At 42.2% G+C, this 27363-nt stretch overlaps 1 long non-coding RNA gene across 1 annotated transcript; it reads left to right on the forward strand.

The window, feature by feature from the left end:
- Positions 1-1452: 1452 nt before the first annotated feature.
- Positions 1453-27363, forward strand: LOC149919956 (uncharacterized). The gene is made up of 3 exons (XR_016470992.1): positions 1453-1639; positions 26544-26723; positions 27011-27363. It is a non-coding gene; the product is annotated as an uncharacterized LOC149919956 (long non-coding RNA).

Here is a 27363-nt window from a genome sequence, read left to right on the forward strand (position 1 = left end):
AACTTGGGCTAGACAACGTTGCCCTGCCTGAACTGCAAGCAAACAAGACCTATCAAACCAGGCAGGAAAGAAAGACAGACAGATGATACTAGTATTTGCAACTTCATTGCTTCTTTCAGTGGTAAGAGCAAGTTTGCCTTGTAACAGGCAAGTCAAGCTGCCAGACAGGCGAATATCCAAAACACACCTAGTGACCACCTCTGTGCAGTTTTATGTTGTTGTTTGTAATTTATTTTTGGGGCTGGTACCAATATTCAGTTTTTCATCCTTTGACTCATAGAAATTCTTCCTCTTCAAAAAGGATGTATCTCCCTACTGACCACGGAAAAAATGTGGCATGCAATTCAATCCTTTCCTGATAGCACCGGACACAAGGAGAGGGCAAGTTAGAACACCATGATGAGGAAGTTTTGTCATTTCCAGAAGGAAGCATGATTCACTGCGCAGGGCATTTTTGGGAGCCTGAATCAGAGCTGTCGAGGAAGTCAGTTCTTGGACAGTTTAGTGTTTATTTTAACTGTGACTTTACCAGGGAGATGTGTGCCTCTCCCCATGGCCAACGGGTACGGTGAGATCAGGTTATGTGGCAAGAGGAGTGCCAAGGAAACGGCTTTCAAATGTTTCAGGCAAAATGAGAAGTACCCTGGAAAACGTATCCTTAAATGTCATCGCAAAGCAGTCCCCTGAAGCAGATTTAAGGGAGAAATATTATCTCACACTTTTCCCAAGCACGGTGCATGCAGTGGGAGGGACCTGCGGGTGGCCATAAGGAGCCTGTGAGGGGAGGGCCGTGCAGCGAGCGGAGCTGGGCTCTTTCCCAAAAGGTCTGGAATTAGCGCGCTTGCGGAGAGATGGCTTCATTAGTCATGGCACAGACCTGCACCACAGAAAGAGGAGTTATGTACTAGCTGCCAGCGGGCTGCAGGATAAATTTGCACTGCTGTTTTTAATTGCCCATTGTAGCCTACAAGGACCACAATTTGATTAATGTAGTTCCCCCCACACACACACCCTCATACACACATGCCATATTGCAAAGCGGGATTAGACTGGAGCATCTTCCCCAGCTCTTTTGCCTCTCTGCTTTCCATTCTCCCCTACAGGAAAGATGAAGACTTACTGGCAACGTGCTGTACACCTGTGAAAGGTCCTCAGCTTAGAAAGTCAGCCTGGTTGTGGTCTACCACAGGCCAGCAGGGCTGTCCATATAGCAGCATGCAGCTAGCTATGCCTTTGCTCTTCAGGGGCAATTTAGTAGAGAGGGGGAAAAGAAAATCTGTGTGATTGTATGTGATGACCTACAGATGGCTGGTTTGTCTGTGTCTCCGGGAGCACATGTATATGACTGAGATTGAGCAGGCTGTTCAGGTATTTAATGTATGGAAGTATACACAAGCACCCAAAGCATAGTACTGTAGGGCGGTGTATATAGCCTCTACATTTAAATTATTAAAAGCCATCCTTCATCCTTGCCCTTTGCACTCTGTTGCACAGGGACTTAGCATTTCTGGCTTTGTGGATAAGGAAGGGCTGAGTATCAGGGAGAGGCGGAGTTCCTATCGGATGTGAGAGGAGAATGGGATACACGGAGCGTGCCTACGCATCCCTCAAAGACGTCACTCTCTCTGGGAGCCAAAAGGTAAGGGAGTGGGTTTGCTGACTATGACACACAGTGGGAGGAGATCCGAGACACAAAGGAGTCATGGGTGTGAACCAGGAAATGAGCCCGTGCCCACCCAGCTTTTTTGTTTGCTTGAGGAGGATGTAAAATATGCTTACACCACTCACGCTCCAGCTCTGAGCACTAACTGTTAACAATAAAAGGTCACCAGAAAACAATCGCTGGGAACCAGAATTACACAAAGGGCCAGGGTAATGTGATCACTCCTTCATAGGAGAATATCATCCTGTTGGGAGTGGGCTACAGGGGCAATCCTTGGGGTGACTCTCCGGGGTGGGCAAGGAAGGGAGGTGCACATCTGTGTCAGTCAGCTTCCCCACAGGCCCCCATACCTCAGCAGACATGCACAGGCCAGGCAGTTGCTTTCTAACTCATGTTGCCCTTATTTTAGGGAGTTTAAACATAAGGTAACACAATCCTCTTTTTTTCCTATTATCTTTTGAGGGAAGTGTTGGCTTTGAATTGCTTTCCTGCAGCAGAACTGAAATGACCATCTCCATCTCAGAAGAGTGAGTGATGGGGAAGGCTGCTAGTGCAACCCAAGGGACCAGGAGGGAGATACCTCTCAAATAGTTTACTCCCTCCCAAAACACATCCATAGCTCGGTCAAAGGTGTGAATACTGCTCAGGAAGAAATTTCTCAGCTAGCATTACACTCAACTATGTGACCACCAGTAATAGCATCAAGGGCTGAAAAATCCAGCCAGCTCTCTGAGTAAGCACATAGGCAATCCACTCCAGATCTGTCTTTTTTTTATGTAGCTTTTTGGTTAACACTGCTGAACCAACCAGTGTAAAGATGCCTAGTGTACTTTAATGTATCTGCTCAGCCAGCCATGGGCTGCTCTGGAAAACTCGTTACTTAAACCTTCAGGATCAAGCAAAATTAAAGGATGTCTGGCCTGATGAGAGATATCTTCAGGCCTTGTACATAATTAGGAACAGCCTGACTGTCAGATAGAGTCTGACTCCAGGCCAGTCAGCAGCAGGTATAGCTACAAAAATGGAATAGATATATGCGGAAAGCAGTCATTAGAGGAAAGTGCATGACTGTTTTCCCTTCCTCTAGTAACTGCACATGCCTACTTTACAGGCGCAATTTTGAAGTTGTTCTCTTCCGTGATGGGGTCTGCTAAAAAGCCACTGCTGAAAACCAGTTTCCCCAAAAGTGCTTGAAACTGTAGAAACACAATGGTGAGGATGTAATGCTCTACAAAGAAGGGAACAGGTGACCAAGTAGCTCATCTATAGATGTTTGGAACAGATATGATTCTTAAGAATGCCACAGAATTTGCATGCAGTATATCAAGACAGGAGGAATGAGCTCTCAAGAAATTGAAGGGCACTGTGAGAGATTTATGAGAGGAGAACCTGCGGAATTCTCAATTCTCCCATATGTATTTCTCTCACGTGAAAGTTTTTTTCTGTATAGGCAAGGAGAGCTCAATGAACGCCAGGGTGCATCATTTTATCCTCTGTGGTTTTGAGTCTTGGAAGCAAAAAGGGGAAGATAAATGAACTGGTTGAGATGAAAGCAAGATTAGTGTGGAGACAGCTTTTTACTGAAACACTATAATTGTACGTAGAGGCCAGATACCTATAGCTCCTAATGAGAGTGTGCCATGTATGTGCTAGAAGCTGTTGAAGCATGTCTGAGCATCATACAGGTACTATATACAGATCATGAAGTCTGAGGGCTGTGATGTACCCACTACTAGTGCTAGAAAAGAAATTCAGGAGCTGCCAGACATTAGCTGACACTGATAATTTGTCTCTCCACGAATCCGACCCCCTTGGGTTTAGTTTCATCATAGCATAAAAGGAAGAAGCAGACCGTCTGGGGATGGCCCAGAGCACTGCAGCTATCACCACAACTACAGCAAACTCCCTATAAGGGTAAGACTGGAAATATCGTATTTAATTTCTGTCATGAAAAAAAAGATGGAGGAGATCACAAGAATGCCTTTAAATATCTAAAGGTTTACTGCAAATAGCAGAAGAATACATTTATGCTCAGTCTACGGTGAGTTGGAGAGGTAGAAACTTAAACTGAAGCATACAAGATGCTTGTTAGACCAAGGGAACCAAAAAAACCCAGCAACTTTCATTGTAGTAAGACTGTGAAGACCTGTAATAGATTTTCAGGAGAAATTCTGGAGTCTCCTGCACTGGATGCCTATGAGAGTAGGAAAACAAAAGCCAGGAAGGACAAGGATGTAGCTGATGCTACCACGGATAACCCCTTGAATTCCTTCCAGATAGTATATAATTACTACAGTGAAGAAGAGAGAAAATCTATTTTCCAAGTTGTCATTCATTCATTCCCATTTCTGCCTGCATTACTTTTCATTCCAACCACATTAAAATTCACAAAATCATTCCTCTGATAACATGTAACTGTATGATAAAACCTGTAAAACGGATCTTTTGAAAACAGAGGATGTGAAAATTTTGTATTTTCATTATGATGACGAAGTCTTGACGTCCTGTAGAGCAGCTCTGATTTTATTCATTTTGTTTTAGCAAGTAGAATCAACAGCTACCATTTTCTGCTTCTGTTATTGAAAAAAAAAATCATTTTACAGCACTCAGTGTTCAGCCTATAAAGTTTAAAAGCTGTGTGAGTTTTGCATTTCAAAACGTTTACTGTTTGGAGAACTATAAAGATGAGTCTTAATGCCCAGATTTCTGAATCAATAAAAACACTCAAGTGACTTTGTCAGCAGGATGGTGAAACTAAAGCCAAAATGCCACTAAACAAAAGACAAAATCTTTGATGAAATTCCCTAGCCTTTACTGGCATTTGGTAGGAGTGTTGCCTCTGCATATAGAGATAGGAGCAGTAAGTGGGCCCTGCCACCATTTCTTACCTATGGATACACTGAGTGAAACAGGCTTTAAATAAAGCCACTTAAAGAGAGGACAGTATTTCCTATATGCACTGGGGTTTTTAGCACATACTTTTGATGAAAAGATCTTTAGATAGTGTAGATATTGTTGTATTTATGGTTGAATTTCAGCTTCTGTCCTAGGTCCTACCTCCATCTCCTTGCTACTACATTTTGAGCTGCTCAGAACTTTTGGATGCAATTCCATTTGTGATTTAATTTGCCACATCAGCTGTTACAGCAGAAGTGACTGGAATTAAGAAGAACCTGTGCCAGATAGAATAAAACTTTTTTTTTAATTGTGTGAATAGCTTTTAGCTCTGATTTGACATACAGCACAGGCATAACTCAGAGCTAACAAACTAGACACCCTAAAGGAATTAGGCCTCAGGTAACAGCTGGATCTCTCAGGGTCCACCACCCACATCACCTTATATGTGCTCAAGGTCTGCAGTTGCAATAGAGATCTCAAGTGAGTAATCTTGAATTGGAAGAAAAGTCAGATCAGATTGTTAATAATATTGATGTTCTAGAAAGTGTAAATATCTCTGTGGATTTGAAATCTCAGGCTTCCTTATCCCAGAGGAGCACATGTATGTGTGTGCCCAGATAGCCTCCTAAGTTTTGTCTAAGGAAACGATGCCCCGTTGTGATCGTGTTTGTAGACCCTGAAATCTTTGATACCTTCATGTCAGGGGACTCAGAGGACAAATAAGTTGAAGCATGATGATGAACCATAGCTTGAAGTCGTCTCGAGGGGACAGATATTCAAATTTGGCTTTTCAACTGCTCTTTTTCCTTTCATGTCCAGGTGCTATGGTATATGCTCAACTGAAAAAAACATTTAAGCACTGTGACTGAAGGAATAACATTTCAGTACCTGCAGAACTGGAGGTGTGTCTACAAAGGGCAGAAATTCCACACACACCAGAGACATCAGCAGGAGCCTCATAGCCAAGTCTATGTAGAACCAGGCCCCACTTTAAAAATATACATATGATTTTTTGAATACGAAGCTTTTTGAGTGTCATAAAGTGCCTTAAACTTTTCAAGAGACAGGATTTCAGGAGCCTAAAGGGAAAAAAATTGCTAGATTGGTAGCAACCATGATCTACATTATAAGTAGTTATTGTAGTATTAGCATCTTTTCTGGAAAGGAGGACTAGGGACTGCATAATTTATCTAACAAACATGTAAATGTGTATAGATATCTACATTTCAGTGTTACCTGTAAGTGGGAAACAGCCTAACCAAATTGCCTTCATCAGGGCATAGCTTGCCAAGTGTACTGCTTGTTCCATCACGTGTGCAAATCTTCATCATCAAACAAGAACTTTCTCTGGCTGGAAAGCAGTAACTGGTAACGCAGAGCATGCCAGCATATGTCAGCAGTATTATTCCCTTGGCACTGCTTCTCCCTGATAATTGTAGAGTAGAAAACGTTCTTCTTCAGGCTTTTCCTCTAACTACCCCAGTGCAAGAGCCAGAAACCGTGGACATTTGTGTGGAAGGAATTTGGCAGCTGAAATGTGTGGAAGCCTGGCTCTGGCATGAGCATTTCCAAGAGCAGCATCTGGCCCTCTGGTTAACTTCCTGACTGATCTTCTGCCTCAGACAGGAGGCCAACTACGATAACAGCACCAAACATAAGGAGGGAGGGCTGGGCAGAGGCTTGGACATTTCTTCTAGCTTTAAAAATAGCAGAGAAAATCCAAAACACATTGGTAGGCTGCATGTAACTTCAAAATTTAACTGGAAAGTTCCTCCTTCTGATGATTGCCTTGAAGATTATTCCTCAGACTGTTTTTCTGCCTGTCCTGACAGCTGCAACCTCACTTACACAAATGGGTGAATTTGGAGCTCAAACACGAGTGCATTTCTGGTGCATAGTGATCAGCTTTCTGGCTCGATTCACAAGGGCATCTGTGTTAAAACCACTGTGATGTTTGCTAAGTCAGTTGGCAGTTTACTTGTATGTGAGGAGACAGGAGTTGTGTATGTGCCATTTTCCTTGCTTCATCCTTTAGAAGCAGCTTTATTCTAACTTTCCAAAGCAAAATGAAAAAAAGATCCTGGTTAGGTTTCCTCTCAGCTGACATGTGTATATGTACATAAATGCATAGTGTGTGTGCGTATCATACAGTCATACAATATTCTGAGCTGGAAAAGACCCACAAGGAGGCCAATTCCAAGCTCCACACGGCACCACCCAAAAATCAGACCCTATGTCTGAGAACACTGTCCAGATGCTCCTTGAACTCTGGCACTCAGGGCTATGCCCACAGCCCTGTGCAGCCCATTCCATGCCCACCGCCCTGTGGTGCAGACCCTTCCCCTCACCCCCATCTGCCCTCCCCTGACACAGCTCCTTGCCGTTCCATTGGGCCCTGTTGCTGTCACACAGAGCAGAGCTCAGTGCTGCCCCTTTCCTCCCCTCGTGAGGAAGATAGATGTGTGTAGGAGAGACTTTCCTTCAACAGTGAGTGTGAATTAAATCTGCTCTAACCCACAGGCTACAGATCACAGCTAATTGATGTGGTTGATGTGTACTCTATTATTGCTTCACAAAGTTTGTGCATCCTAACCCATGTCAGCCCTTCATCACCACAGTTTCTGAGCAGAACACATGGCAAAGCTTCTATACCTGGTCTAGGACCAGGGTCAGTCACTTCTGCTCACCAACACCCATACGTGCACAGATGCAAATATGCAAATGCTTGGAAACCGTATAAATCACACGCCATGTGGAACATTATTTATACAAAAATCACCTACTTCTTTGCTGATTCACCTTTCATCAGAAGAAAGACTGATGTTTTCTGAAGGATATAAAGAATTTTGCAAGTGGAAAATTAATGGCATAGGATAATAACTCAGTTGAACAACAGAGATTCTCTCTGATTTCTCTTATCTTTCTGCCGCTCTTCCATTCCATTACCATTTTCTCCCTGTCATTATTGTCTAATCGTGAGAACAAGAACATAAGTATAAAAAAAAGTCCAAGATGTACATTACATCCTGAGATTCCTCAGCACATGTAAAAGCTAAGTTGATGTCTCTGCCATGGCAAGGTATCAAGGAGGTGTGTTAGAGGAGGAAATGATCTCTTTGCAAAAAGAACCTTGTCAAAGACAATTTTATTACCAGACACAAACACATAGAGTTAAAAGAAGTTCTTTAAAAAATGGTCAGATGCAGGACAGAACGATTAAGACAGGGCTTAAAAGCATTCCTCCAAAATGTGGCAAATAGATTCTGAATTCTGATCATGTCTGGAGTGTTGGCAGGTGACTAATTCATCAGCAGCATGGAAAGAAGACCTTTTAATTATGTTCACACATAGGACATATCGCTGCATACTTCAGTCACTTGGCATTTCTCATCAGGCCATGAAGGTATGTTGGTCATGCTCTTATTAACAAAGTTTTCAGCATCTCTACTATGCAGTAAGCAATGAGGCCTTTGTGTCTCAGAGATACAACCCCCTTACCGATGTCGTGCAAAGAGTGAGACTGCACTATCTTAAATTTTATTCCAGGTTTGCCTGATAAGTGGGTGGCAATAATTACAGGCCAATTTGTGCTTTTCCATCATGCTGTCTAGACATATTTGCAAGCATGCTTTGCCTTAAAGAGGAAAGGGTATATCATATATTACACAATAATGGGTTATTTTTACTTGTAATGCATTAAGAGACTGTTTTCAATCAGACACCATTTGATATGAGGATATGTTCTGGACAATAAATGGAAAAAGTGGAGCATATCCTTTTTTTACACAGCAGACAATACTCACACTTTCCATATAGACAGGAAATGGCTTAGGTTTATATATAGAAATACAGCATATTTTATATGCATAATTATGGATTGATTTATTTAAAAACTATGACTGTATAATTGGTTGAAGCTGCAAAATTAATAAACACCTATGGAATGTTTAATACAGTCGAGAAAAGACAAATCTGGTAACTTTAAGGGAGATCTTTTCCCATCAGAAAATGTGGCACGGAGGTCATCAGAAGGTGTGGCATGGGAGGCATGGGAGTCATGTGCTTCTCAGCAGTCACTCGGAGCCAACAGATCTGCTCTGCTCAGCATCTGCATGTCATAGCACATGGTCCCACCTGGTTTTGGCAAGATCTCCTCAAAGATGCGTCTCCTGAAATGAGGTCATACTGAGGTGGTGGTGGCCTCTTCTCCCAGGTAACAGTGACAGGACAAGAGGTAATGGCCTTAAATTGCAACAGAAAAGATTCAGATTGGATATTAGGAAACATTTATTCTCAGAACAAGGTGAGGCAGTGGCACAGGCTGCCCAGGGAGGTGGTAGAGTCACCATCCCTGGAGGTGTTCAAGAGCCATGTGGATGTGGCACTGAGGGACGTGGGCAGTGGGCATGGTGTGATGGGCTGAAGGCTGGATTAGGTGATCGTAGTGGTCTTTCCAACCTTAATCACTCTATGATTCCTCAGCTCATCCCCACTCCACCAATCCTAACAGGTCACCAATGCTTCATTCTTACTGGCACTGCAACCAGTGGGGCTGAGTCCAGGACCAGATTTACCTTAGAACTGCGAGAGTCCTCTGTCTCATTCACTTCAGCTGCCTGGCATCTCTTGGGTCTGGGGCTGCTACTGTCCTCTTCACTCCTAGGATCTGAACAAAATGCCCTGTGTTTCTCAGTAGCATCTCCATAGCAGAGCCACCTTCTTCAGGGCCACACATCCTTTTCCTGATGAAGAGGCAAAAAAATTCACTTTCGTGGGAGGCTGACACTACCCAGGTGACAGCTCAAATTTGTGTTCTTTTTTTCTATCTGCACATGTGGCTTCCAAAATATGTGGATGTAGGCATGGTGGTGAGCTGCTCCCAGTGTTCATGAGTGGCAATGTAAGCACTTCTGACCAGAGTGGATCTGAGTTACTTTTTGACTCTATATCTTCTTGCAGAAGATATCTGGATTGTTGGAACATCTTTCATCACCAGGCTGAGACACCAGGGGTTAGGAAGGCTAGGATTTTTATGTTCAAACCTATGCTCATTTCAAATTGGATGAATTCCTGCTCACCAGACAATGATCCACAGCAAGGCATTATGGCCAGATTATTTAATACATTAGCAAAAGTGAATTTGATGGATACAGTCACCAGCTGGACTGTGATCTGATAAGGCTGTCTCAGAGAGGACACAGTAATAGGCCAAAACAAATATACTCATTTCTTTTTGGAAGTGTAAACAGATCTGTGTTTACTTTGCTCCAAAAGGCTTTTTTTTTTTTTTTTCTTCCCTGTGCTATCAACATGTAATCTTTCACTTGACTTAATAAGTGTTTGGATTTTGTTTGTTTGTTTGTTTTTACATATGCTAAAAGCCTTAATGGGATTCTTCAGTCCTGTCACTCATTTCCTGCTGATAACAAACATCCCCAGTTTCTCTTTGAAGATTTTTTCAAGTCACACATGGCCTTCTTGCCCTTTTTAATATATCATTTTTCCAACTGTTCTGTTGGTTTTTATTATGAATGAAGGAAGAAGTACAGTAAGACTACTAAGCTCCTTCCAATTACAACCATTAATAGCTCTGATAGGCAAAGTTTCACAGATCCTTTTGCCAATAAGAAAATAAATCCCTCTCGACGACAAAGCTGTGGCATGAAACACTCTGTAAGCCATAAAAGTTGAACTTGGTGTGAGGAGAACTCCAGCCGTCACCTTGCATATTTCATTTGTTACAGACCATCTGTGTGCATCATCAGGGACCTCAGGAAAATATTACTCAGCTGTCTTTTATCTCTGTCTAGCCTTGCTGGAGCGTGGGTAGCAGAACACAAAGTAATAGGTTCCTAACTTCATTCTGATGATAAAAGGCACTGGTAACCTAATAGAAGCACATGTTTTTATTGATTAAGAAGACACAGCCATGACCTGACGAATATGCTGCGCATGGAGCATATTTTAGAAAACAAGTAATGAGGTCCTTCCTTCCTAATCAGCTCTTTATTACTTGCTGAAGTGGAACGTGAGAGCAGAAAGTAAAGCTCAAGTATCAAAAAGAAGTGGTGATGACGGGTTGAGGGGGGTCACTTGTGAAAAGAGTGGAAATCAAATCAATTAGGCCTGTCAGCTGGAAAACATCATGGGGAATTAACTCTAGTTTGTCTGGATTCCCACTGCCTGAACAAAAGTGCACTAAAGTGTATTCAGGTGACAAAGAAAGGACTGTATGAAAGAGCTTGTTTAACTGGGAAAAAAGTGTTACATAGGACATATCCACTGACAAATCAAGTATGTAGATAGGATAAAACTGAAAAAACAGCAATATACTTTTAACCTTCAGAAGCAAATGCATCTGCTTACATTGACAGAGGTAAAGGTGCCACCTCTGTACCCTTTAGGACTCATAACTGGAGGCTGGCAGGGCCTGACTCAAAGGGGCAAGATAGTACCTGGTCACCATGAAACTGAAATTACTGCTGATGGCTTAAATTTAATGGGCATGCAAAAAATTCAGGGAATATTTGGATCGAGGGGCTACAAAGGAAGGAAGTCTTGAGGGCTTTCAGGAGTCCTAGAATCATACAATCATTTGAGTTGGAAAGGTCTCTTAAAGGTCATTTAGTTCAACTCCTAGAATGAACAGGGACATCTACAGCCAGCTCAACCTCATTTCTGGTTTATTTTGCTTTCCCTCAAGGCTGAACTATACCAAATGGCCCTTCACTCTAGTTCACAAGAGTCTTTTTTGCATTTTTTGTATCACAATCCAGGAGAGCAAAGATAGTGCCAGGGCAGCTACAACCACAGCTTCTGCTGGATCACCGCCCAGCTGAGGAAAGCAGGAATTCATCACCACAGTCTACTAGGCCTCTGACTAAACTCATTAAAGCTTGGACAGAAATATTAAGCGGTGAGGTGTGCTGGCTCTCATCCCCTCACCCCTCTGAGCTCTGGCAAAGGCCAGGAATGCCCCCAGCCTTGGGCTGCTGTCCTGCACTGATCTGCAATACACAGGTTACCAGGACGGGTCACCTGTGCCAGGGGCTCAGGGCAGCCTGTGCACAAATTCCTGCCAGGAGAGCTGATTTCACGAGTTATCACTGGCTAATTCACCTAGGTTCTGCTGAAAGACTCTGAAAATCTGCAAAATGTGATAGAAATACAACTCCATAAAATACCGAGAATCTAAACGTTTCAACAGATTTTACTTAGAGTAAAGTAGAATGGGCTCATGGATTCCTTTTTTGTTCTCTCTGGGCAGGCATGCCCCCATTCTTATGTTATATGCTGACTACACACACAGATTCCTGGCACATACCGCAGTTTTTCCAGTACACAATTTTTAATGCAATTAGAAAAAGAAACAAATTCAAATGACAGGAATAAATTAAAGGAAAGGCTTAAAGGTACAGCTACCAACTCCTTAGTACTTTTCATCTGCCAGAACATACTGAGGAAAAACATTTCTTCTAACTTTCAAGGCACCTGTGAACCACTGTCCAGAATTTCATGGACACCCCTAGCTGTAGTTTGAATTATCATATTTTATAACTGTGTAATTTTATTTATTTTTTCTTGGTTGAAATAATGAAAGACAGGAGCATTGTTCAACTTAGTCTTTATTATTCCTGGCTTCAAAAAAAAAGAAGCAAAAAAACCCGCCTGCTCTCTTCCACATACACTTCCAGATATTTTATTTTACAGTAAAGTTAGGATATTGAGTCAACCAACTCACACATTTCAATGCAAATAAAATATAACAAAGCAAGAGTTAACTCGCGGCTTCTTGCTGATCAGTGATGAAGAAGGTGTGGAAAGATATTCAGAGCTCCTTGCTCACCCCTGTTAACATGTGTGTGCTTCTGTATAGTAGTGATTACACCTTATTGTTGGCAGTGCTGAGCTTAGTAAATCTTTACATTTTCACTATGGAAGAGGGGAATTTCTTCTTGCTTCTGTGGGCGGCCAGCCAGTGGAAGGTGATGGGAAATACATAACATCCTGTTCTGCCTACTTTTCATCTTTCCCGTTCGCAGACACATTTTGAGTCTGACATTCAGGTATAATTAAAAACAGGTTGATGCCGTGCACAGCTCAGCAGATGCACACAATATTAGTACCTGCTGTGAATCCGAGTACATTGGCTTTTATAAAACAGCAAGGCATTTGCAAATTGTCTGTTGTAACTGTAATAATATCAGCTTAAGAACAAAGTGAATCATGTGTGGCTTTCACTAACGTGGAACAGCCCAATGTCTAACACTTTTCTCAGTAGCACTCAAAGTAATGCCATGCTAAATTTTCATACTGACATTTTCAGAGAAGTTAATAGTATTGCAGTGATGCATTTCAGACTTTAAAAAAAAAAAAAAAAAAAAAAAAAAAAAAAGAAGAAAAAGAAAAAACAAAACAGAAAAAAACCCACTTCTTTTCCTGCATTTCCTGGTCATGCTGCTCCCACTGAGCAGCAATGCAATTTTCTCCAGCCTGGCGAAGAAGATAGGGATGGAAAAGACTAGTGCACTGGTCATCCTCCTTTGCCACGGTTTTTAAGAAAAGCCTTTGAGGAGAGGGAGGCGGCTGTCAGGCTGCTCACAGGAGCACATAGTTGGCATACCTAATGCAGCTGTCATACCTTCTCTCTCCTAATGGAGCCAAGGGGCGAGGGAAATACAGACAGGAGGTGTGAGCTCTTAGAGCTGCCTCGCCCTGCCCTGCTGTGAGCCAGGAGAGGATGTGAGGTGGGGACAAGCACCAGAGAGCAAAGGCTAGGGCCATAAAATTTGATGGCCACAGAGTTTCCAACTGCAGTACTTCACATATGACCCACACTAGCAACTCCCTGCAACTGGCATAAGAAAAACACAATTTAGAAAGGGTTCATTGCTTGTTTTCCATCTCACCAGAAGCTTGGGCATTGGAGCAATGTTGGCCACTAAAATTCTCTTTGCTTTAGTTTATTGATCCCAAACCATGAGTAGGAGCAGTCGTTCACCTCAGATGAGTGTAGCACCATAAATCTGTTTAGCTACGCATTTTAGCTCTGTGGTGTCAGACAGACATAATTAGAGCTCCAGAGTCCAAGTGCCACCCCACCAGTCTTGCAGCAGTGCACTTGCCCACGCTTTGCATGAGTCATCCGGTGGGAGAGGAGGATAAGGCCCAACATGTCTGGGATGAAGCGATGACTTAATCAAACTGCTCCTTCCAGCTCTCACAAGTGTCTTTTTATGTTTCTTGGTGTTTAGTTTGAAATTGCCAGTTGGATTTTTTCATACCAATGGTTTATTTAAGCCTCTGTCCTGCTGTAGCTTTGAAATTTAATGATAAATGTGTCCTCTGCAGCAATGAAGTATTAGGTGAGAAAGACTTCTATACTCAGGTGACTAGAATGAATGAGTGATCCATGCAATCGTACATTTGTTAATACTTTCCAAACTCAAACAACTTAACTCAAACCTTAACTTTTAGCTCTGTGAACCGCCATTAAATACCATGATCATATACCTGGTTAAGTCCTCAAAGTATTCAGAGTGTCTGCCATTGGATCGTTATGCAAATGAAATTTTCATAGCTCAGAAAAATGTTTTCAAGAATGATCATAGACTGATTATCATCATCGAGAATATTTAATGAGAGAAAAGAAATCACTTCAGTGTAATGTCTGAATCACACCTAAGATTATAGCCTACTTCACAGAGAGGAAACAGGAAAATATTTACTGGATTAAAATTCTAAAAATAAATAGAAAGTGGTAAAAAAAGCAGTCAATGAAAATGGATCAGACCAGAGGAGGACATTGCCATGCTTGAAAAGTGAAGTTACAATCTAACCCAAAAGACTATAGAGAAGGTACAGTGGGTTTATTAAGAAAGATTTTTTCTATAGAATCATCATAAAATATCTCAAGTTGGAAAGGACCCATAAGGATCATCAAGTCCAGCTCCTGGCTTCACACAGGACCAATGAAAAATTAGACTCTGAGAGCACTGTTCAGACACTCCTTGAACTCCAGCACTGGGGGCCGTGCCCACAGCCCTGTGCACCCGTTCCATGCCCACCACTGTGTGGTGCAGACCCTTTCCCTGACCCCCAGCTGCCCTCCCCTGACACAGCTCCATGCCGTTCCCTCGGGCCCTGTCGCTGTCACAGAGAGAGGATATCAGTGCTTATAAGAATAGGAAATATTTTAAGAAGTAGAAATTATTGGATCTTTGTTAACCATTTATTTTCAAAAGTTCTGACTTCCTCCAGAATTTTAATCAAAGAAAAAGCAATTGCATTTGTTTGAATTACCTTGCTTCTGACACAGCAGATCCTCTGTTGTCTCCTTTAGCAAAAGCCTAACGTTGCTGACTCCCTTCTCAGCTGTAATAACTCAAAAGTATTAAAAAAAAAAAAAAAAAAAAAGGAAGAAAGAAAGCAACACTGTACATGTTATCTTTTTGTAGCATCTTCTCTTAGGGCATCTCATTGAGAACAGTTGTGATCCCTACTGCTTTTCCATCAGTGTCTGCCCCTCTCACTTGCACTACCAAGATAAATCCTTTTTAAAGGCACATGGTCAGATCTTGCATTTAAACAGACAGTAATCTCCATGTCCAGAGATACCATGAATAATTGAAATACCAAAGAATAAATAGTTTCACTAACCATGTTCTGCCTAAACTAATCAGTGTATCTGGTAGATCCCCGTACATTTAATTGATTTACTGTTTGTTTGCTCCATTGCATAATTAATTATTTAATTTCATTGCCCTCCAGTTTTCTCACTAATTAGTTATCCCTTGCTAACTCATTGATCAGCTGCTTGTATCTTCTCTTGCTTTTCTGACTGCTATGTTTATCCTCTACTCTATTTGTACCAGCTCTTTTCACATCTTCCCAATTTTCACTCCTCCTCTTGTTTGCTTCTTTGGCTGCAGTCTTCAAACTGCTATCCACACTTCATGCCCTTACTGCAGGTTGCTGAAAACAACACTATCTGTTCAATATAGCAAAAATGATCTAGGAAATTAGATCCTCTGGATATACCGAAATTTTTACAATCTTAAATAAATAACATGCCTAGAACACAATTAGTTCTACTGAGAGCTGGTGTGCTCCTTGCCCTATCTGGGCTTATTTAATTCTCCCTGAAGTCTTGAAAGATACTTAGGCTGAACATTTAGGATACTTTCTTTCTCACAAGCTTTTTTGTGACCTTCTACTGCATGCCACAGCCTGTTCAGTCAGTGAGGTTTTGGAACACGATGGTGACTCTTCTCATGTGAAATTCTCATCGTCTAAGTATAGCCGATACGTTTTATTTCTGGGAAGGCTTGTTTGGATTTCCGTCTGCTCTGCTCTCTGGTTTAGATTTCTTGTCTGAACGCTGTTCAGAAGCCAGTGCTTATGCTACCATTCACCATATCGCGCTTTGCTAATTGCTCCCATATTTGGAGCAGTCACGTGTGCCAAATTGCTAAATTTTGACTGTACTTTCCTGCAGCTACTAGAACCTCCCCAAAGAGGCAATTAAGACTCCAAACAGTGCAAGAGGAGGAAATTTGACTATAGGAGGCTCACAGGGTTATCCAGCATTCTTTCAAAAATGTGTATTTTGTATGTTGGTTCTTTATAAAGGAGATAATAGTTTTACTGTTAAATTTTTCTTACAGCAGGCTAAAAAGGCACTTTTAGATAACTGTTACCTGAGACAGTCAGGCCACGCTTGCTTTGACTGCTGGCATGGGAGCTATAGTTGTGCCCTGACATTGGCTCAGCAAAGAACCAAAGTAAGCATTTAGTTTCACTGGCCTCGGATGGGCTGCACCTCACTTCGAGATAAGTATGTAATTGCTTGTCTTGATGAATTAAAACCCAGGATTCTAGAAATAGCTCAGAAATGCTCAACTCAGCTGTGGAAAGCAGAAGTTATTTTCCCTGAAATTGTTGCTGCAGGTGTGTACCACTTTTGGCAAGTGACTAGATCACTGAAGCTTTGTAACACGGAGCAAAGCAAGACCTAGTTACCCCTAAAAATCTAGTCCTAGTTATGGACCTTACCTTCTCAAAACCTTGGCAGGATATAAGTTTTTGTTCCTCTTACTGAAAAAAAAAAAAAAAGAATCAATCAATTCAGTATTTTAGATAACAACAGATGAATGTGACAAGACTGAAGCAAATGACATTTCCTAAAACAGAAAGGCCTGTGACTGAAGGAGCATCGTTAAAAGTGTAGTTTTCAAAATTAGTTCAAAGCATCAGGAATTCATTTAGCTTATGTATAACAGAGGAACTAGTGGGAAGAAAAAGGAAGAGAAGCTCTCTGTGCTGTACTGATGAGTATCACAGAAAAACTCCATGTTCAGCCCCGTGTGTCTTTGGTGGTTTGGGGGAAACATCTCTGAGCCCCACGTAACCTATGCATCAGGGCTGGGTTGTGTTTCCTTCACTCCCTAGAGGAGCCTCCACTGGCTTAGAGGGAACCTAGATAACAAAAGCTGAGATGTTCATGTCCATATGAAGTCACCTCCATATGAAACTTCACTCATCTTACACCTGGACACATGTTTTTGGACATGTGCCTTCCATTTGAAAACCAGAAGGCTGAGAAATCCTTCTGGGTGTTTGGAAGAAGAAGGGGAGGGCAACGACTGAGGATGAAGCTTTTCCAGTTTTAGAATCCTTGAACCAGCCTTACCCTGAGGTCAAGCATCTCTTTCTTACTTGAGAGCTTGTTTTTCTGCTGTGTTATATTTACCCAGGCACCTTCCTAGACACAGGGAACAGCTCAGCTCTGATAACAGCCATATCCAAGACAAATTATTGAGTGCTGGGTGAAGAATCCAATAAAACCTCAACAGCTCTTGTTTTACACCTTGGTAAAATAAGTATCTCCATTCCCCCAGAGTTGGGACTGGCAATAGAATATCTTTCCACGAAGACAAAGAAAACCTTAAAGAGAAGGAGGAAAGGCCATTTTCAGCTGAAATATCCCACCACTGTATTTTGAAAACTGCTATGAGAAAGGACCTAGTGCCTCACAGCCTGTGCGAGTGCTCAGCCACTGACTGAAAAAGGAGCTGCAGAGAGCAGAGTGCAGAAATTCTCAGATGTCAGCCTACGGGTTCTGGTCTCTCTAACGTCCTCGATGGATTACTGAAATCACCAAAGAGAATATGTCATAGAATCATATGAGTTGGAAGGGACATTTAAATGCCCTCTAGTCCAGCTCCCCTGCAATGAACAGGGACATCTACAGCTATATCAGGTTGCCCAGAGCCTCGACCAGCCTGACTTTAGCCTTTCCAGTCCAGAAAGCCAGACTGGGGTGGCTGAGCTAGAAAGCAGCAGCCTGTGGGTGGGACCTGAACCAAAACCAACCTGTGTCCATTGGAATGCCATGTCCCCCAGTGCTGCCACCAAGCCCTTTATCTCCATCAGTCCCATGTTGGAAATGCCAAGGAGAGAGGGATAAGTGTGGATTTGCCCATATTGACAGCTTTGAGATGGCACCTGGCTGCACCGTGCAGAGACAGGTGTGAGCAGGCTTGGGCCTATGGCATGGCCACATCCACATGGCCCAGCAGGCAGCTCCCAATGGGCATCTTCCTCAACTGCTGCTTGGCAGGTGAATTTCTGAACTTTCCAGGAGAAAACAGCCACAGGCCCTGAGCCAGGGCCTTCTCACCTCTGGCTGCACTCCCTCTCGGATGGGTCTCTGGTGTGTGCGGGGGGAAGCAGCAAAATGAAATGCTTCAAGCTGTGATACATTTTCTGTCCACGTTGCAGCCAAGCCTTTTGGATTTGGACCAGAGTAGCCACTATGGTAGAGGCAGATGTATCTGTGAAGAGAATAAAAGTAGGGAAGATTGTGGGTATGCTGTTTTCTCAGCAGAAACAGTCATGCTAGGCAATTCCTTTTCTCCTGCAGACTGTGTGCTGTCCTGCTTGGCTGGAAAAAGGCACTGTGCATTGTGCTGTAAGCAAGGAGCAGCTCTCAGCTGCAAGAAGTCCTCTGTGCAAATGCCACGCTGCTTCAAGTTTTTCTTTCAGAGAGCAGGTTACTCTGAAGGAAGTAACAAGGCAAGCCTGGTGTCATGTGGAATAGCTGAAATTCCTCAAGTTCCTTTTTGCCAGGGTTTCAAGCTGTGAAAGACACATGATCTCTAGAGCTCCAGCCTATAACTGAAGATTTTTCCCAACAAAGATGAATAGGTAGCTGTGCCATTTAATTTTAGTATTTTTTTTCTACCTCTCTCAGAAACCATGGTAGATTCTGAGTTAAATTGCTATTAGGGGCTGAGTTTGGAAGCAGTAACCTCAGAATTTATCAAAAAGAATATATTACTCCTCACCCTCAGGAACTGACTTGGACAATGATCATTTTTCAAACAAAAATATAGAGTTAGAACTCTGTCTCCTTTTCTGCCATTTTCATTGTCATAGCATCCTTTGAAGCCAGGGGTTGAGGTGCAGTGGGCTCAACCCCATTATTGCTACATTTGGTCTCAGTCAGGGGCCAGAAACAAGATTCCTGTGAATCTCTCTCGCGTGCCTGTAGCAAGAGATGCTTCCATTTTCATGTTGAGAGGTAATGAACTTTAAGTACCAAGCAGCCTCCTGATGAGACCTGCTGGTTTGTCAGAAGTCGGCAAGATGGAGAAAGGAGAAGTTCTGCTCCCTGCCGTATGAATGTTTTGCTAACTGTCCAGCCAACTCCATTAGAGAACTCTAGGTGAACTGAAGTGCTAATGCCATTTATGGAGAAAAGAGAGCTGTCAATTCTCTGTGAGAAGGTGTTGAAATCACCTCTTAAATTAACCTAGGGATTAACAACCTTTGGAGAGGGGGCAAGAAGGTTTAAATTTGAAAGAAAACTGTAGGAGGCACCAGAGGAACGCAGTGCAAATAAGGGTTAGCATGCTTTGCCAGGAAGGCCCCATGAGTTTGATCTCTTTGGAAGAAAATGAAATGCAATTTCCTTTTATTTGTCTGTTATCCATGTCTTCATAAACCTTTGTAATTCTTGTTACCTGTTCCAGATTTCTTTCAAAAAAATGTATATTCAGATCAAATTTAATTTCCAGATAAACAGTTAACAAAGGCATGTAGAAATTTTCACTGTGTTCTTGGAGCACCTGTACAAAGAGCCAACACCTCTGTGTGTGTTTCTCTGCTGTGCCTAAGGCTTCCACTTCAAATGGCTCTGCTTCTGAGGTGAGCTTCAGAGCTGATAGCATAAGAAGAAGAGAGGAAAATGTATTTTCTGGCGACACTCTGCTAACCCAGAAAGCCTACAGGTCAGAAGAGAATCTGCCCAAATCTACAGAACATTAATGACAGATTTCACTCGGAACCAGCATGGTCAGTCATGCTTTCCTCTGCTGGTGTACTTAGTGTTTTTGGAGCATGTTTGCCCAGCCAAGAGGATGCTGTCACCAGCTCAGCCTTTGTGACTCTCTGGGAATGCAGCCTGACCTGCTGGCCTGTGTGAAAATAGGATAGATTAAAGCAAAAGGTGCTGTGATATTAACAGTCTTTGTTTCAGATTTACTCATAACTTTGAGTGCAGCTAGTTACAGCTGGTGAAAAGTAACTTTATCACCTCCATTCAACGTTTCTTCTAATGCAGTTATCTTCAGCTTCTTGTTATCCCTTTAATTTTGGCAATGAGAAAGCAGAGCAGAGAAGGAATGTCAGTTGTCCCTGATGATACATCCATTATCAGATCCATGAGGGGGGCTCCAAATGCCTTGCTCTTAGTCTTGTTCTCATTCCCCTGGGTTACAAAGACATGACAGATATAATGCATATTATGTTCTTACACTCAGCACAGAAAAATCAGACAATTAAGAAGACTCTAAGAACATGAAAAGTGAGGGCTGAGTAACGCAGACATGGTTGATTGTTGTTGTTTTGTTTTGTTTTTTAATATTATTTTTTAATGAAAAAAGTGTTTATTTAAACTCAGAGATAAATTCTGGTCCTTGGCCCATCTGCCACCAGGTTAAATCTAATTTGATTTCCTCAGTTCTTCTTTCTAAAGGTTTCTTTCCAGCCTGTATTACATTGGACAAGAGTAGAATTACCATCACATAATGTTAGTCTAAAAATACATGTACCGTTATTATTATCAAATAGAGATAAGTGTGTGTTGCCAAGTAAAAAGAAAGCTGTGAAATATAATGCTGTGTACAAGTACTTTTTTCATGATCTTCCAGAACATGCAGGATAGACATGGGCTGCCAGAGATTCAGTTCTGATGGATAAATGCAACTGTGGTTTCCATAGCTATGCAAGGTTTTCTATAGCACCCATCACCATGGTATCTAAGCATCTGTTGCTACTGCTACACACTTTAGTCTGTGGCCTCCTGGAGGGAATTAACCTGATAAAAAAACTAGGAGATCCTTTAGTCTGGCCATCCTATGTGTAGAGTGGCTTGGGTCAGGTTCTCCTTTTCAAAGACATTGTCTTTTCTTAAGTCTTCGATTGCTAAGCTCCTTGTTTTGGTGATACCTGATGAGAAGGGCATTTCTTACACAGTATTAGCTGCTGTGATTCAGCTTCTCAGCCAGTGCTGGCACATAACTTGCCAGGACATAACCACTAGGCATCTTGGTATGCTGGAGGCTGCACATTAAATCATCCTTTGGAACCCGTTGAGATCTTGCCCATCCCTTTGCAGTCCACTAGACAAGCTTTCTTGCAAGAGTGGTCAATGGGAGACCCTTCTTCCTCAAAGAGAGCAAGGACCCTGCTTAAAGAAGGCCAACTTCATTATCATTGGATACACTGGAGCAATGCAATGTGATGAAATATTTATAAAGTGCTGAAGGAAAGTATCAGAGTTTAGGCAGACCCATGACACAAAGACACCGAAAAGCACAGGCACAGATCTAGGTTTTAAAGGCTTTTCTTTGCTGGTCTTTCTAGATGAAGACCTCTTTTATGAAAACTGATGAGTTTTCATCCTATCTGCACTACATGAATTCTCGGTTTCAGGGACTCTGTTTTCTATGCATAGCTGAGATCCATCTTCGGAGATTTATTTAGATTTTTTCCTTTGCCCAGAAGGATTCCTTAATTAGTGAGAAAATGTATCTCTTCCTTTAACCAGGCCTTTATTTGTCCTCTCCATCTTAACAATACAAATATTTATTGGGGATGGTCTGATGAAGTTTTTATTGGCTCATATATTAAATAATTAGTATGATATCTCATCCTTGGCTATACTCTGTGATGATGCAGACTCTCTAGGTACTTGGAAAGCGGTATCTGAACTCAGAGAAATTCTTTCCTTTAATACAATCCTTACATTGTATAAAAGCCTGTACATCAACAGATGAACGTCATGTAAACATGTCAAGAGAACCATTCATGTGAGCTTATAACTCAGCTTTACCTGAGATCAGATGTAAGAGTGGCCATTAATTTTGAAGCAGTAACAGAGCATTAAGTGATCTGGGTGCATAGATCTTTCTCCGAGAGAGATATAATGCACATCCATGTGAAGTTGCCAGGATCACATCTTGGAAAGCATACAGCTATGTCTGTACATCACCGTGCTTTACAGCACTGGGGCTGAGATGAGAAGTCCTTTCTCACAATTTCAGCATTGCCTTCTACCTACATAAGGCTAACACTGTCATTAATGAAGCGGTTCTACCATTCCCCAATAACTCTCCCTCATTCACCCTCTCCTTTTTTTTGAGTTGACATGCACCCATGTGTGAAAACAGTTGGAGAAGCAACCAACTCAAGAGGAACCCAAACAGACTCTTCAATTTATATCTGCCCAGTGCCCTGCTCCAGTTCATTGTGTGAGTGGTGTTACTTAAGGAAGGAGGTGGCATCAGACAAAAAACTCACTGGGACCAGAGAACATCCCTTCTCCTGACTAATTTCAAGTTTAAGGTAATCATGTAATCATAGCACCAAGGAAAAGTTAACCACCTTGTGAGTGCTGGAACAGGTGAGGGTACTGACCCTGCTGATTGCTGAGCCAGCTCCGGTGTTTCCTCATTAAGCTCTGCTGTGTGAGTCCATCTTACTGTGGGTCCCTCAAATAACTTGTCTTCAGCCCTAACTGTCATCCTCTGCTCACAAATTAGCTGCAGGGCTTCAGAGGACCATTGCTGAACCAGCCCTTTTGGAAGGAAATCCATTTTAGAAGGGAAAAATTACAGTAGGCATTTGTTGTACCAGGTGTTTTAGCTGACCTATTTCCTCTAGTTTTATCAGCCTATTATCACTGGTTAAATTAAGCCTCATTAGGAGAGCTGGCCCTTTCCTGATTGCAATCTTCAATTTTGTATTCATGGGTTTCTTTACTGTTTTCTGCAGTTCCTAACAGAATCAGGATGAGTTTGGGGCAGGGCAGGGAAAGCTGACCTGATCCCTTTTGATCTGCACTAAGAAATACTGCAAAAATCAGATGCTAATCTTTAGATAAACTCAGATGTTTTGAGAGAAGCCTGGAGCCTCTACTCACAGTTAGTGGGTGGCTGTCCTGCAAGAGCAGCAATTATGGTACAATAAACCAGTCAACAGGTCTTATGTAATTAACATGAGTCTTCATTATTGGAATATCTATGGTGCTGACAAATAAGGCAAAGAAAGTCAAAGTCACCCTTCTCCATATGCAAATTTGAGCAGACATGAAGGCTGAGAGGAAGCTCCAAAACAGCCCCTATTTTCCCCAAGCATCCACCACAAAGCTGGTGGGTTTGTTGGGAGAAATGGAAACGGGACCTGAGGAACAGATGCACTTCCCCACCAAATGGCCACACCAGGCTAGAAGCAGGAGGCTACAATCTGGCCCTGAGCCCACTGTTCACAAAGAGCTTTGATAGCACCAACCTCCTCTCCACACACACATACACAGCACTCCCATCTCCTGGTTTGTGAACCGCTTGAGATCTCACTTGAAAAGAAAATGAGTGGGAGAGAGAGAGACAGTATTGCAAACTGGCATTTAGATTTGTCAATTAAATCTGCAAAGATTCACTATTATGGATTTTTGCTGTATCACTTGCTGCTTATGTGCTTTCAGTGCCTCCATCCTGCTCCCCTCTGCAGGTTTTGCAGCAGCCAGCTCTACGTACGCTGCCTTGCAAAGAACTACAGATAATTTTCTGGTTTTTATTAGCTTTCCAAAAACACATGGAGCTGGGCTCCTTCACTTCAGCCCCCTTAAAGTTTAATAGGGTGTCTATTGTAAACTGAACTTTTTCATTCATTTGCTCATACAGTGAATATTTCCTTTGAACAGCAGGCATGTTCTGCTAGAAAAATCCCTTTGGGAAAATATGAAGCTTTGAGAAATGTTCTGTCCTCCCTCAAAGAGGTCCCTCCTGAGCACAGACAACTTCTACTGCTATTTAACTATCAATAAACCCCCCTCCTGCTGTACCAGTATCTGCTGAAGCCCTAAGCTCTGCAGCAATCCATAACATCCAGTGAAATGTAAGCAATTAACCTGATTGTAATGTTATGCAGGTATGTTACCAGCAGTCATCTGTAATTCTTTAACATTCTTCTCAGCACAAATCACCTCGCAGGCAGGGCAGCCTCTTTTCTAAGGAATTTCAACAAATGCAGAGTTAAAAGCCAAGGAATAACACTCAAGAAGAAAACATACCTCAAGATTTTTCTGTAAAAAAGAAGAAAACAAGGAAAAGGCCGTCCTTTTAGTTTTAGTCAAAGTATTAAAAGGCTTGGTAATATGGCAGTCCGAGTGAAAGACTACAAAGAAAATCTTCATGGGATATATTTAAACTAAATTGCTGAAGATTGCACATGATTAACCAAATGTTTCCACAGATTTAAAGCTTGAAACATATTTTTACATTTGAACACAAATGTTTCTGTTGCTCAGAGACCACAAGGATGTGTGGGATGCACGTGGGTGCTGGGTGGCAGGAGAGGACAAGAGCTTTTCTACCAGTTGCTTTCCAAATCCAAAATGCAGGTTTCCATATGAAGGATCCCAAACAATTCTCCTTGATATCTGGGCTCTCCCAAATGCAACAGCAGCACATTAGTTTCCACTATATGCCCCTCCCATGGCATCGAACCCACAAGAATCTCTCTTGATAAGCCAAGCTCCATTTTCAGTGTCACCCTGGCAACTGCACCCTGGCAACATCCCTCTCTCTAGATGTCACACCAAAGAGGTGTTCTTGCCACCTCTCAGGTTTATCACAACCCTTGCAGCTGCTTGCAGGGGACATCTCACAGCCCTTGTTCCAGAGCTTGGAGAATATCTCTACTCACACCTCCTTTTTGAAACTGTTAAGCATTTAGTTTCTGCACAAAGAAATTCAAGAAAATATAGCCTGTTGTACATAGAAAATCAGATATATTCTTTTCTTTTTTTTAATGTTTGTTTGTTTGTTTGTTTTGTGTGTGTGTGTGGTGTATGTGTGTGATCCTGAGTTTATCTCTGGGTACTGAGATACCTAAAGTCAGTGGTACTACCCATGAACAAAACCAGAAAATTGAATATGTATTTCTGCAAATGCAAGGCACAGAGGGAGGAGGATGTCTCAGATACTTAAACATGAGTTGGAGGTGTCCAGCTGTTGGTGTCTGATGCTAATGGAAGGGAGAAAGCCTGTGGTCCTCATTTTAGGTTTCCAGAATAAATAAGCATTGCTACAGAATCATAGAATCACAGAATGGTTTGGGTTGGAAGGGACCTCAAAGATCATCTATTTTCAACCCCCTGCTGTGGGCAGGGCTGCCCCCCACCAGCTCAAGCTACACAGGGCCCCATCCAACCTGGCTTTGAGCACTTCCAGGGATGAGGCACCACAGCTTCTCTGGGCAGCTTGTTATAGATGGACCTAGAGACCTGATCTATATCCAAGCTTTCCATGACTATGGTGGAGTCTTATTACCCACTCAGTCATGGAGTTTGGATAGCCACAAACACTCTTCTAAGCCAAAACTTCAATTCTGTCTCAAGCTATACAAAAAAGATGACAAGATCTCCTTCTAAAGAATTAATTCACAGACAGGTTATTACAAATAACTAGTGATGTCCTTTGAATCACTTTGCATAAAAATGCAAGAGGAGATGAAAACAGAGCATAGTTGTTCTGGCCAGTTATTTCAGATGACAATATGGTTTAGTGAAATACCAGGATCAGCTGTCAAAAATATGAATATATCATATTTTACCAAGAAAAAAAACCTTCTGCATTTCAATTTATTAATTTTGAAAACTGTATTTCATCACTGAGTTGAACTTGAATATGAAAGTAACTCATGGATGGCTTAAGCATCCACTAGTTACATTGCAAGGGTGGTTAACTACATCAGGTCATAAAACAGACATTCAAGACCTTCTAAAAATTCACTTGTTTAAATCATCCTTCATCCACTGAATGATAAACTCCTATCTCTGTGCATCCCTGTCAAATGAAAGGATCCCCACCAGATGATGGACATCAGGGCTAACCTTCGGTGAGCTGATCCTGGAGGTGTTACCACACTTCACACCTCCAACTTCTCACTGTGTTAGCAGCTCACCTGTGACTTGAGGCAAATGTCAGAGAAGCCTCTTTGCTAATCTGACAGATCATTTTGCAGTTCAGCTCCTGGATTTCATTTATCTGCAGCGGGTAGTCAGCATTCCCTTAAAAGTATTGAAAAGATCCTAAATCTGCAAAGAAATTGTCCCTTCAAAATGACATTTAAGTTGGACGGGGAAAAAAGAAAAAGAAAGCAGATCAACCTTTGCTGTAAGCTCATCAATACAGTTGCTCCAGATTAGCACTGATATAACTGAAATCTGCATCCCACCCACGTAAGAAATCTGTAATTAGCAGGTGGGAGATCACACACGGTTCTGTGGAAATTTTACATGTATTTAAAAAAGAAAGTCTGCAATGGAATAGAGCTAGTTGATTCCTATTCTGGGTTTGTTCCCAACAGTGCTTTTGCAAAGTTATGTTGTTTTTTGCTTTTCTCCACCCTGCAGATTTCAGTTGTGTGAAGCATCACATCTTCCTCTGCAATACACGGTGAAGCAGAAGTGGCTGCTGCTGGTCCTGATCTGCAGGTCCTGCTGCTCTTGAGGAGCCATGCCACCATGGGGCTTTATGGCTGGAGATTGCCATGTATGGAACGGCTGAGGAAGCCTGGCAGGGCTTGGGCAGAGGTAGGTGCAGAGGATGATTCTGGAAGGATGTGGACCCTCAAAAGCTTCTGAATGTCTCACAGTATCAAGACTAAAAAGTTTAAAGAAGAGGGGGTAAAAAAAAGGAAGTGGAAAAACAGGTTGACTAAAAGCTCCGTCAGATCTGACACTGTACAAATATAGGAGACAACTGGGAAAAATGTAAACCATATTTCTTTCTGTGTCTTAAGCAATAAGTGCTAGTGGAAAAGGACACAGATCTCACTCCTGACAGTAACGGGAACTTATACCTTTGATGTGTTTAACAGCTCCCACTTTTCTCAGGGGAAGAAGACAGCTTCACGGTGCATTGCAGAAATTTAGCAGTCCCGCACTCTCTTCAAAAGACACATGAAAGACATTTGTAATGTAAAGGTAGGAAAAGGAAGAAGTTATTCACCTAATGACTGGGCTTGTAACTTGGGCTGGAGGAGGGACTGCAATTTGAAAATGAGACTTTGGGGGTATCTGGGGCAACCAATGTCACCCTCAGAAGAAGATGTCCTGACGCAGAGCTGCTGAGGACTACAGATGGAGAGGGACAAAGCCCTGCTGACAGATCCATGCTTGAGGAACCACAACACCCCCCAGCACTCGCAGTTCATTGTCAGATGGTCTTCAG

This window comes from Phasianus colchicus, chromosome 1 (genome assembly GCF_987193195.1).
Source record: "Phasianus colchicus chromosome 1, bPhaCol1.hap1.1, whole genome shotgun sequence".
NCBI lineage: Eukaryota > Metazoa > Chordata > Aves > Galliformes > Phasianidae > Phasianus > Phasianus colchicus.